At 42.6% G+C, this 10,267-nt stretch overlaps 1 long non-coding RNA gene across 2 annotated transcripts; it reads left to right on the forward strand.

Annotated features, from left to right (window-relative positions):
* Positions 1-646: 646 nt before the first annotated feature.
* LOC116354701 (uncharacterized) lies at positions 647-3,952 on the forward strand. Of its 2 annotated transcripts, XR_004203896.1 has the most exons (5): positions 647-1,808; positions 1,900-1,938; positions 2,030-2,143; positions 2,266-2,436; positions 3,182-3,952. It is a non-coding gene; the product is annotated as an uncharacterized LOC116354701 (long non-coding RNA). The 2 variants fall into 2 exon arrangements; XR_004203895.1 differs by having other exon boundaries at positions 647-1,938.
* The last annotated feature ends 6,315 nt before the right edge of the window (positions 3,953-10,267 follow it).

Genomic DNA, 10,267 nt, shown 5'->3' on the forward strand with positions numbered 1-10,267 from the left:
TTGAAATCAGACACTGTGGCTTGATTAACGAGAATTTTATCTTTAAAATGGTGTAAAATACTTGTATTCTAGAGGAAATTTAATTATGAGATTTTTGTTGTTTTGTATTTGGCGCCCTGCACTTTCACAGGCTGTTGCGGGGTGGGGGGTGGGGGTTCCTCCTAGACAGGTTAACAAGTTTAAACTCCAAGCACAGATAGGACACATGGAAATACACTTGCTTAGGCATTAATCATGCAAACACATTTATTTTTCAATTTTGGCACGATGTAAGCGAGGTTGAAATCTATGACCTTCTTTTCTTTATCCATGTAATTAGTACACGTGGCACAGTGAACAGCATACAAAGCTGTTCATTTCACTCTATTCAAAGTAAACAAGCACTCATTAAGATCAGGTGTGGTCAAATAGTGGGCGCGGCAAACCAACCTAAACACACTTATCAAGATAGAAGATCGAGAGAGTTTTGTTGATTCTCAGAACGGAATGCATATGTTTTTAAATAACATTCTGAGAAAGTTCTCTGAATGCAAAGTTTCCTTGTGGTTTTAATGGAATGTGTAACCATGTTGGAACTTTTAGGAAAAGTTGTCTTAAAACTAATGAAATACAACATTTTAATTAAAAATGTATTAATTAATTAAAAATAAAGAAATGAACTCAAATGTGCTGAGAATGTTCCAAAGCCAAGCAACTATCCTGCACCATTCCCAGAAAGAAGTGGGATAGTTGTATGCTAAATAACCATTGGACAACCACACTCTCACCAATCTCTAAGAACATATGGTTCTCAGAACATTATGTGCTAGCTGGGAACACTCAAAAGATTACAATAGTACTTAAACCCATGTCTGGAGAGAGGACACCTCCGGAACAGAGGCTAAGTAAAACATCCCTACATCCTCACAGGCCCAAGGTCACAGCCTGGTTGTCCAGTGACAGTGCAGAATGCATCAAAGGTTCCTCTATTGCCTTCTCCATCCTCGGTCAAGACGAATAATATGATCATATGAGTCTGAGTGCATCCCTGTAATAACCTAACGTCATGTCTTCCTTCTTCCAGCCACTGTGTCTGAGTCTGAGTGTCCTGGTCGCAGAGAACCCAGCTGAGAGGTCAGGCGTCGAGCGAGTAGGTGCCATGGTGTGGGATACCGTCATGTCTGCCTGGTGAGGTGAGGGAGGGAGACGGGAGAGGAGATGGAAAATGGCCCTGGCTGTTTGCACCATGTGGAGAGGACACCTAGCCAGTCTCCATATCCTCAGGGCTCCTGGGGTCAGGACATTAAAGCTAGGGGTGAGATAGCTGTCCCTCTCTGACTGGAGCTCTTTGATGACTTGAGGGAAGCCTTTGTGTGTGTGTAATAGCCAGTAGGACCCGGATAAACAGGCCCTTTCTGCCCACTAAAAGCCTTTGTTGTCTGGTATGTGTGGAGATGGGGTGGTGGAGGGTTAAGACGTCCGCATGCTGTCCATCCGGAACAGTTCGTGCACATAATATGGAAACATTTTGTGCCGTTATAGTTTTTTTGAACCTTTTTTTTTACTGTTTGTGCATACAATATTTCTTTCTAGAGGCAACCCGAAATTCGGTTGCCGAAGTCTATGCCCCTTCGGTGGTGATTGGTCAACTGTAGGAGCGAAGATTCAACCCGAAACCCATTGTGGATTCAAAATGGCAAATGACAACAACTAAAATAGTTGGTGGGGGTTCTTGCAGGAACATAACTGCCCAACTGAATCATTTGGATTTGAATTTGAAACAGGTGCAGGAACATAACTGAAAAATGTAAAGATCTCCTCAATTTAAGGTATGTTTTGTCCCTTGTATGATCTAAATTGATATTGTTTTATGATGATACCATCTATCATTTAATATTTGTGGAAATCTTTTTAAAATAGAAAATGGACCCAATTCAATGGACATCAATCAACAAAGAGGTGATAATATGTTGGCTATAAGAATATGCTGAAGGCTAGCTGTATTGGGTGCAGATGACTGAACTGCTCACTTTTGTGTCTGTGTCTGTAGGTATACAGACGAGGAGGCATACAAAGGTATTGGTATGTTATGCAGATCACATTTAACATCCTCCTCCCTTACCTCTTCAATAAACATCCCATAGGCCTCTACATTATGGACAAGGTACGTGCATGAAAACCATTATCAAAAGTGTTTTTCACATTTAAACAAAAACCAAGGTATGAATACTGTCGTGTGCATGTTTTGTTAATCATCTGTATAATTACAATTTTTTAAACTCACAGACTTCACCCTCCCTACACCTCTGACTAATATAACAGGAAAAATGTTTGATCACCATGCACTGCAAAATCATTGTGGCTATGGATACGGAGAACATCAACATTGTCAAGGATTTCCTCCTCTTCTTCCGAAGAGGAGAGGCGAAAAGGATCAGAGGACCAATATGCGGCGTGGTAAGTGTCCATGGTTCTTTTAATACGTAAACATGAACAACTGATTACAAAAACAAGAACCGTGTGAAACCCTAAACAGCCCTATCTGGTGCAAAACACAGAGACAGGAACAATCACCCACAAACACACAGTGACACCCAGGCTACCTAAGTATGATTCTCAATCAGAGACAACTAATGACACCTGCCTCTGATTGAGAACCATACTAGGCCGAAACATAGAAATACCCAAATCATAGAAAAACAAACATAGACTGCCCACCCAACTCACGCCCTGACCATACTAAATAATGACAAAACAAAGGAAATAAAGGTCAGAACGTGACAAACACGTTAACATCAACACGCCAGAGGATAAACCCATCGGACTTGTGGCTCTTCTGGGACTTTTCCTCATATTTAGATTTTTTAATTCTGCTTTGCCACTACAATCATAACACTGACAACTAAATATTGTATTATTGTTGTTACAGTATGTGTATTATTAATAATAATATTAATAGGGGAAGGGGGGGTAGTTAAAAAATGTATCCCAAAAGGTTCTTCAAAAGGTTCTTCAAAAGGTCAGTTTAAAGGGGTTATTTGAAGAACTTATAGGGGTTCCCCCACAGTTTCAGTTTGAAGAACCCCTAAAGTATCCTCCAGGAACCTTTACGTTTTAGAGTGTAAGATTCTAGCATGTAAAGGCACTGCTCTCCAAAAGACTCTTCTCTAATCCCTCCCCCTCTTCTCATCCTTTCCACAAGGCCCTGACACCTATAGCTGATTTCATGGATGACCTATCGCCAAAACGATCACCAGCTGCATGAGTTCGTGCATGACTTCAAGAAGAGGACATGGACCAAACGACTGAGAACACAGTGAAATGAACAACTTGTTCTGTTGTTGTTCAGATATCTCAGGAATCCAGCCTGGTCTCATAGACTAGACGTAACATAGTAAATGTTCATCCGGGCCACTAAAATGTGTACGATATGTCCCGTTTGGTTTGGTTACACAAGACAGATGGTTACTTTAGGCAAAAAAAGAAAGAAGGGTGGTTGGTCGGGCATATTAACACGAACATCTAGCAATTGTGAGTTTGAATCTCATCATGGACAACTTTTGCATTTTAGCTAATTAGCAACTTTTCATCTACTTACTACTTTAAAACTACTTAGCACGTTAACTATCCCTTCCCCTAGCCTTAACCCTTTTAGCGAATATACCATATGAAACTTAACATATCATATTAAATGGAGCGTGCCAGATTTACGTACAGAATAATACGAAATGCTCCGAGACCAGGTTGAGGAATCAGGGGATTGTCACGTACGTTATATGAATCGGGCCAAGGCGCAGCGTGGTATTCGTACATTCTTTATTTAATTAAGAATAAACACTGAACAAACTAACAAAAACGACACGTGAAGATATACAAATGAGTGCTGACAGGCAACTACACATAGACAAGAACCTACAAACACAAAATGGCAAATGGCTACCTAAATATGATCCCCAATCAGAGACAACGATAAACAGCTGCCTCTGATTGGGAACCATATCAGGCCACCATAGACATACAAATGACCTAGACCTACAAAACCCCTAGACATACAAAAACCCTAGACAATACAAAAACTAGCATACCCACCCTCGTCACACCCTGACCTAACCAAAATATAAAGAAAACAGATATCTAAGGTCAGAGCGTGACAGTTGTCGTTGGAGGTTCCGGACTGTGGCCCGTCGTTGGAGGTTCTGGACTGGGAACTGTCGCCGGAAGCTCTGGACAGGGAACTGTCGCCGGAAGCTCTGGACAGGGAACTGTCGCCGGAAGCTCTGGACAGGGAACTGTCGCCGGAAGCTCTGGACAGGGAACTGTCGCCGGAAGCTCTGGACTGGGAACTGTCGCCGGAAGCTCTGGACTGGGAACTGTCGCCGGAAGCTCTGGACTGGGAACTGTCGCCGGAAGCTCTGGACTGGGAACTGTCGCCGGAAGCTCTGGACTGGGAACTGTCGCCGGAAGCTCTGGACTGTGGAGGCACACTGGAGGCCTGGTGCATGGGACCGGTACAGGTGGCACTGGGCTGATGACACGCACCTCAGAGCGAGTGCGGGGAGCAGGCACAGGAAGTACTGGATTGTGGAGGCACACTGGAGGTCTGGAACGTAGAGCTGGCACAACCAGTCTTGGCTGGATGTTTATTTGCTGGCACAGGACGCACTGGGCTGTGCAGACGCACCGGAGACACAGTAAGCAGAGCTGGCGCAGTATATCCTGGTCCAAAGAGGTGTACTGGAGACCAGGAGCGCTGAGTCGGCACCATCCATCCTGGCTGGATGCCCATTCTAGCCCAGCCAATGCGAGGAGCTGGAATAGAGCTGCCTCTTGGGCTTCCGTGCTAACTTTGTCCCCTCGTATCGTTGCCGTTCCCCCTGCGCTATCTCCACCTGCTTCCATGGCAGGGTCTTGTCCCCTGCCATTACCTCCTCCCAGGTCCAGAATGTCCTCCACTCATCTTTCTCCCGGGACCAGGATGTCCGCTCCTCATTAACACGCTGCTTGGTCCTTCAGTGGTGGCTTCTTCTGTCACGTACGTTGTATGAATCAGACCAAGGCGCAGCGTGGTATGTGTACATTCTTTATTATATTAAGAATGAACACTGAACAAAAACAACACGTGAAGCTATACAAATGAGTGCTGACAGGCAACTACACATAGACAAGAACCCACAAACACAAAAGGGAAAATGGCTACCTAAATATTATCCCCAATCAGAGACAATGATAAACAGCTGCCTCTGATTTGGGAACCATATCAGGCCACCATAGACATACAAATTACCTAGACCTACAAAATCCCTAAACATACAAAAACCCTAGACAATACAAAAACTAGCATACCCAACCTCATCACACCCTGACCTAACCAACATATAAAGAAAACCAAGATATCTAAGGTCAGAGCGTGACAGGGTTGGACATTTTCATTTTATTCCATTGACACTTTTATTATTTACATGTCTGTTTTACGCAGACACATTTGTACTATTTTTCAGAAATATTTGTATTTACACTGACACTTTAATTGACAGGTGTTATGTACATGTTTGTCCTTAGCATACACCTTTGTACTGTATTGTGGTTTACTTTCAGAGCCCAGATGCCAGAATAAAGGTTTATTTTTGTGTGCTGAAAAAGGTGTGTTTGTTGGCATTTCTTCATCTCAATACAAAGTGTTTCAATGCATTCGGTAAATTCTGTGTGTCACAGACTTTACGTACTTTCTTCAACTTGTACGGTGTAATTCAATCTAATCTTAATTAATGCACACGAGACATCATATAATCAAGTTTGATTGTACTAATAAGATTCAAACTTCACATTTTGTTCACAGTGCAAACTGTGTTTGTGTGTGTGCATCAAGTGGTGTGTGTGTGTGCATGACAGGTCCAAACAAATGCCTATTCTACTTGATTGCTGGCCTAGGGTAGAGTTTTCCACTCCTAACTTTCTGCCATGGCACACGTCCAGGGGGCATGATTGATTGAAAGGGGCAATGCGGCACACAAGATCATCGAAACAGCAAGCAGACATCCTGAAGTTCACAAAATGCTGCTTCCTCATCAATGGTGATTTGTTGGACCAGCATTGCATACTTACCATCTGTTGCTCTTCCTCTGTTGAGTGGTCACACTGACCATCTTCTCCGTTTCTCCCTATTATATTATATGTGTTGCTAGGTAAAGAAAATCTAGTAGATCCCGGGCAATTGGTAAAGATGTTGCATTTGATGCCGTAGCTCCAAGGCATGCGTCGAAATCGCTAAGCAATGTACTTAGAAGCAGTGTGCCGATGCCTGTATCACTTTATCAGAAGCCCGTGATCAATGGCCTCCGAAGCTTCTTTTGACCAGCACAGGCCACTTAGTGTACACTATGTTGATCAAAGCTTTGAGTAATGAACCTATTTTCGACACAATTGGAAGCTTCGTTTATCCATCTCTAGGAAGTCGCACTTCAATTTTCTCTGCAGTAAAGTGTTTCTCTGTGTACACTATTTTATTCTGTACACTATTTTCATTCTCCCGCGCGTCTCTTCCTTGTTTTTTGTGTGTTGTCTCCTATTTTGTTTGACCGTAGAAGGCTATTACCAGCTCGGGGGGGGGGGGGGGGGGGGTAATAGTTCCGCTTTCCTCCCCCTTTTTGGTTTTTCAAGGGAACTTCTTTTAAGGGAGTATGCGAGCGCAGATGAGTTCGGCTAGGTGCCAGTCGAACCAAAGCATGCCTTTAGACATGAGACTCAAGGGCGGGTCTAGGCAATTAAGGGAGTGCTGAGATGACAGTCCATGCTAAGTCAGGACATGGGTACATGGATACAGGGTTACATAGTAGGAGGGACCCAAAGGCATCCGCATGCTTGTTATCCGAAACTGTTTGTCCATATATTATGACTACATTTGAAACCCTTTGGCAAGGTTTTTTTCGGCTGTTCAAATTTTTTCCCGAAGCAGGCCGAAGTTCGGTAGTCGAAGTCTATGCCCCTTCATCGGTGATTGGTCAACAGTAAGGATTCTTAAATTAAGTGTTTGTTGTCATTCAACAAGAGATGACTTGTTTTCATGCAAAATTGTTCACTTGAGAAACACTGCACCAAACATCTGTTAGATTTAAAATTGCGAGACTAAGATTTCCTCAGAAAAAAATGCAAAATTAATGACAGATTTCTTGAGTTATCTGGCTACAGCGTCTCAAGAAGGGCTAACAGTACTATTGCATCTTTATTCTGGTTTTTCAAGTGAAAATCTTTTAAGGGAGTATGAGAGGCACAGATGTTCACTTTGCCCAAACTGAACCTAGCATGCAGACGCCTTTAGGGGGCATCCCACTCTACAGACCCCCTGTGGGGTAGCTGCTGTGGGGCTGACAGGCAGCCTGCTAGGGTCTGGTAACTGGAGGCCTGACTAACGAGACTCACTAGTCTCCTGCTGGGGTCATGGAGATCTGCTGATGTTATTGGTTACTGCTGGGCCTGCAGATAATAGCAGTGTGTGTTTTCATGTGTTATTTTGTTGAGCAGATTTACACAAAATGATCCTTTCCAAATGACCCGATTTCCTGTCCCTTGCTCATCCTCTATCTCTCTCTGGGTCACTGAGTCTTCTGCCTGTGTGTATTAGTGTGTGTTTGCATGCTTGCGTGTGTATTTAGACAAAGACAGAGACAGAGACAGTGTTCTGCCTATCCCTCTCCTTGGAGCTAGTGTGACCGGGATATGTACACACACCCACACACACGGTCACAGTTGGACCTGAAAGCCTGTTGTGTTCCAAGGTCAGTTAGATAAAAGCACAAATGTGACTGGCCCAATGAGGTAATGCTTTAGACTTTAGTCTCCCCAAACAAAGTTATCGTACTGAAACCTATTTCAAACACAACTGCTTCCAACTGTGTGCCTGTTTTCAACGGTCATGTTCATAACTTAAAAACAAAAAGTGAACTTAATGTGATCATATGATTAGTTCATTCTAATAACTGAAAAAGTTTTCTGGAGACATTTGGTCAAAATTCTGCCGATGCTCGTTTTTTGGCACTGGACGCTGAAGACACCTAAGCTAAAGTATTCCCTTTCAATGGGAAGTCAGACAAATATGCACTTCCACTTTATGCCCTGAGGGTGGCAGTCATGAGCATACATTTTGGAGCGCCTACTGTTCTACAAGTCTAGGACTGTCACTGTTTCATACTGTATCTAATAGAGCATGTGTATATACCACACCCAATTGTTAAACAATTACTCAGTACCAACAAGATGGTAGAACAACACTTGAACACGGAAGGATATTAACGTATGCTCCTCCTTGAATCAGATTGGTTGTAGTGGCTAAATATGAGTATTGGTTAGATCTTTTTTTGTTTTTGGTTCAAGACTTAAATGTCATGAACAGTCAAAATGATGTTTTTCATGAAATGTGATGATATTTGAAGGAAACCAGATCAAAGTATGAAAAATAACTGTTTCTTCTAAACTGATAAAGTTTGATCATAAAGTTACTGGTCCCCTCCCCGATGTCAAACACTTGGATCCATTATTAAGGGGACAAGGTGACCTTAAAGCTCATTTTAATACACCAATGGTAACATTAAATTATCTTGATTCATTTAAATAAGTACCGCCTTGTAACAAACATCGGAGAAGGCGTGTTTGCAGAGTGTCGTGGTTTGTATAGCTAGATAGGTACTCCTACCGGTGCCAAAATTTGATTGTAGTGTGTCAGCAAATATAACAAAGAATGTACCCTATTCATCTATGGCAAAGATGTGTCTGGTGTTAGCGAGTTACTGGCTAGCTAGGTCTTCAGCCAATATTGAACAAAAGGGAAGGAAGGGTCATTTAAAACTCTGACGCAGTTGTCATGTCAACACATGCATCACTGCTGCTGCGAATCACATTACAAGATACATGCCAAATGCGAGATAATACAAAATGCTGTTTGAGTTGCTTCGTGTATCACCAAATTAGCATCAGATGATTGTACTGCAACACTGCATCCAAGTTGCTTGACATAGGTGCGCCAAAGAGCTGTCAAGGCGAGCTCATGAGTATAAGCTCCTTGCCCACTCAGCCTGTCTTTTCAAACTTCCTGGTAGTTAGCTGTGAGATATTTCTGAATGACTGTTCAGGACATTTAAGACCAGTGGTAGAATGTGTACAGTACCATATGAACACAGTTGTTTAAATCGTATCACTTTTCTCGTCCAAGACCTTGGTAATCGATCCGGATTATCTCCTTCCTCCCAGTCCAGACCTTGGTAACAGATCACAGGCTGGTTAATCTCCTCCTGTCCAGACTGAGTGTTGAGGGGGTTTATCAGGAGCAGATTAACTTTGACCCTAAGATCCTGGGACAGGAAAGGGTCAAAGGTTTCAGCAGAAACGCATTCACACCTCACGTACACTCTTAGAAAAAAAGGTGCGAAGTAGAAACATATACAGTTCTTCGGTTTGTCCCTTTTTGGTATTTTTGGGGTATTGTATTAGGATCCCTATTAGCTGTTGCAAAAGCAGTAGCTACTCTTCCTGGGGTCCACACAGAACATAAAACATGACATAATACAGAACATTGATAGACAAGAACAGCTCAAGGACAGAACCACATCAAACGGCGTTGTGCCGTGAGATGTTGCTTTATCTGTTTTTTAAACCAGGTTTGTTGTTCATGAGATGGAATGGAGTTCCATGCAATAATGGCTCTATATAATACTGTACGCTTTCTTGAATTTGTTCTGGATTTAGGTACTGTGAAAAGACCCATGGTGGCATGTCTGGTGGGGTAAGTGTGTGTGTGTCAGAGCTGTGTGTAAATTGACTATGCAAACAATTTGGGATTTTCAACACATGAATGTTTCTTATAAAAAAAAGAAATGATGCAGTCAGTCTCTCCTCAACTCGTAGCCCAGAGAGACTGGCATGCATAGTATTTATATCAGCCCCTCTGATTACAAGAAGAGGAAGACGTGTTGCTCTGTTCTGGACCAGCTGCAGTTTAACTAGGTCTTTCCTTGCAGCACTCGACCACGTGACTGGACAATAATCAAGATTAGACTAAACTAGAGCCTGCAGGACTTGCTTTTTGAAGTGTGGTGTCAAAAAAAGCAGAGCATCTCTTTATTATGGCTAGACCTCTCCCCATCGTTACAACCATTGAATCTATATGTTTTGACCATGGAAGTTTACAATCTAAGGTAAGTAATTTAGTTTCCTCAACTTGTCTCCTCTATGTAGGATTCTTCCAAGAACCCCCTGTATATGGTTCTACCTAGAGCCCTCTATGAAGTGCTTTACCAAT

The sequence above is a fragment of the Oncorhynchus kisutch genome, linkage group LG18 (genome assembly GCF_002021735.2).
Source record: "Oncorhynchus kisutch isolate 150728-3 linkage group LG18, Okis_V2, whole genome shotgun sequence".
Lineage (NCBI taxonomy): Eukaryota > Metazoa > Chordata > Actinopteri > Salmoniformes > Salmonidae > Oncorhynchus > Oncorhynchus kisutch.